Raw genomic sequence first — 3168 nt, forward strand, 5'->3', positions numbered from 1 at the left:
GGTCGAACGACCCTCTCACAGGGGTCACCCGATTCATAACAGTAGCAAAATTATAGTTTTGAAGTAGCAACAAAAATAATGTTATGGTCGGGGGTTCACCACAACATGAGGAACTGTATTAAAGGGTCATGGCATTAGGAAGGTTGAGAACCACTGGTCTATTCCATGGCAAACCCCAATGAGGGTTTACCAAAGACTCCAATCAGCATAGCTAGCACTTCAAGGACGTTTAAATCAGATTGATTATATAACCCCAGTGATAGAGCCTCTTTCACCGCAGCCTGATCCCATTTAGAGCTTTCACCTGTTTGGGGTTCCACTCAAAACGAGCAGCTTTTCAAGTGAATTGCGGCAGTAGTATACCCAAATGGGGTTCCGTTTTCTAGAGAAACAGAATGAGTGCCACTCATAGATGTATAAAAAATAACTTTATATCAATGAAGAAATGTACATGAAATAAGCAACCCAGCCAAGTCCAACACGAGTCCATGGGTCATACCAGCTGGAGCCTTCTCCACACTCATGCTGGTTGATGGAGCTGAAGACCAAGCAGCAAGCCGGGAGTTCTAAAGTCTGTTGAAGGGCGGTCTTACTTTATTTGATTCTGTTGTATTATCACCCCTTTCGTTTCTTATTCTTGATATTTGCATCTTCTCTTTTTGTTGTTAAGTTTGCCAGAGGCTTGAGGAATTTGTTAACCCATTCAAAGAACCAACCTCTTGTCTTATTGATTTTTTTTCTATTGTTTTTCTGTTTTCCGATCCATTTAGTTTTGCTCTAATCTTTGTTACTTCTTTTCTTCTGGTAAATAAACAGTTATTTTTATTGTTCTTATCCCAATTATTGACAATGTTGAATTGGGTTCTCCTTTTATTTTTAATTGTCTTAAACTTTATTGGCAAATAATTCATGTACAATACAAATCATTGTTTGAATACATTAAAAAGTAGATCAGTCATCACTACAATCAATTTTAGAATGTATTCTTCATTGCCCATTTTATTAGCTCCTAATTTCCCACCAATCTCCCCTGCCTTAACCATAAGAAACAATTAATCTAGTTACTGTCTCTAGAGTTACTTATCCCAGATTTCACATAAGAGAAAATCATACAACAAAACCCAACAATGAAAACACAATAAAGCACAGGAAAAAAATTCAATCCAAAACAGTGGAAGATAATGGAAACTAGAAGAGACTAAAAATTAATCAAAAATGAAAATATGTTCAGTTTTAACCTAACTATATCTGTAGTGATCCATTGTCCACTGCGTTTTACCCGAGAACAAGACGGTTCACATCCCTAGTCAATGATCTGATGGGCTTCAATGAAGGCTTAGTTCAAGTGGCAGCTCTGCAAATAGATGCTGGGGGTTTACTGTTGTCCTTCTGCAAACTGGGGGTTCAGAGCTTAACCTTCAATGTAATTCCCTCCTCTGATCTTTCCATTTAGTTCTCACAATCCTTGAAACACGTGGCTGGTGTGCTCCTTCCCAGTGGACTTAGCCGATATCTCATTTGGGTGGCTTTCCCCCCCCCCCCACTGAAACCTTTTATTCTGCCATATTGGTGCTTAAGGACAATCATGTTTCCCACAATTCATGGTGTCCTGAACTTCTGACAAGTTATTTGGCCAATTGGGAACCAAGCCCAACTGTATTCTCCTTGGCTCTAGTCAGCTGACAAATGGCACTTTATTCCTCTTTCTTTCATATGATCTTTAACAGGAACTCGTAAGTGGCAATGATTATGCCCCAGGAGATGAAGGACCCATGGTAATTCAGGTGGGCACCCCGGAAAAGGTTGGTCCTGTCCCGTTCTAGCCAGATTGTTTTGAAAGCCCTGGGAAAAGACTGGAATTCCCAACCAATTTGGGACTGCATGCGTGTTTTTACGACATTAATTGGGAAAAACAAGAACCCCAGCATGGCGCCCAGCAGGCCTCCGGAGATGAAGTGGTTGACCAGATGAGCACCGTGCGAAGTGGTGGTATGCAGGTAACTCCTTAACAGGGCCCCGGAGGCCAAAACACAGGGCGTTGCTGGATCCATTCCGGAGGAGAATGGACGCCAGGCCGCGGTAGTACTCTCTGATGCCATGGCACTTCAGGGCCCTGAGAGCCTGGTAAGTGTTTGTGAATTTGTCGTGATGCTTGTGGTCTTGCAGCAGTGTCTGAACTCTTTCCAACGGAGTGAAATTGCTTCTGTTGTCCCTGCCAGGACGGCGGCCAGGCTGCGAGTGGCAAACTCGGGGGCGCTGACATGCTCCCGGGAAGGCAATACAGACCCTCATACAGACCGAACATAAGGGCCAGGGTGGTCGGTTTCTGCAGCAGCGGGGGGTCCAAGTTTTGGGATCCATCCCTCCTCAGCTGAAGCATCGCATCCCGGGTTTTGATTCCATCCAGCTGCTTCCAGAAAAGGACCTTCAGGAGGGGAAACGTGATGCCGATGTTGCTGAAGGCTGCAGAGCAACCACACAGGTAGTGCTTCGCCTGGCCCACATTTGTGATGTGAGGCGCCAGGTCTTGTTCTGAAGATGTTAGCATTGGGGGCCTCTTTTCGTGAGCTTCTGAATCCATCACATTGCTTAAGGTCTTTCTTCATGAAGGATTTTTCTAACTTTGAAGGCTCCACTCATTAACATAGGTGAGGGGCCCAGGTGAGGGTCTGAAGCACAGGCCGAAGGGGCTTCGAGTAGTCTGTAAACACCATCTGGAGCTGGTGGTTGGGGAGTGGAAGCTTTTTGGTAACTTTCCCAGTTTCTTCCATTGTTGCTGATCTCTTAGGTTCCCTCTCCTGGAGTCCGTTTTGGTAACTGGTGGCCAGCATCTCTGCAGTGGGCTCCCTGAAGATGACAGCCCAGACCACTCTCGGGGCCAGTCCTACGGGGTCCTAGAGGGCCTTCGTGGATCCGCAGCACAGAACAACTTCCACAGCCATGGCCACGGGCGCCCCAGCCCCATGCCTGGTTGCCGCCCGCCCGCAGGTCGGCGAGTGAGCAAGCGAGCGAGTCAGGGAGTCAGTGCCCGCGCAGGCGCAATCTAGCTTTTTGTTTTAAGTCTAGCCTTTAAGACTCCAGAGGCTACTTTTTCTGGTAGCCAAGTGCCATGTGATTTCTTCACCACGCTGCTATCGTAGCCTTATCCATACGGTAGCCTTATCTCTC

At 46.0% G+C, this 3168-nt stretch overlaps 1 pseudogene; it reads right to left on the reverse strand.

The window, feature by feature from the left end:
* Positions 1-1709: 1709 nt before the first annotated feature.
* Positions 1710-2581, reverse strand: LOC142456383 (mitochondrial nicotinamide adenine dinucleotide transporter SLC25A51-like; annotated as a pseudogene).
* Positions 2582-3168: the final 587 nt, after the last annotated feature.

This window comes from Tenrec ecaudatus, chromosome 9 (assembly GCF_050624435.1).
Source record: "Tenrec ecaudatus isolate mTenEca1 chromosome 9, mTenEca1.hap1, whole genome shotgun sequence".
In the NCBI taxonomy this organism is placed as follows: domain Eukaryota; kingdom Metazoa; phylum Chordata; class Mammalia; order Afrosoricida; family Tenrecidae; genus Tenrec; species Tenrec ecaudatus.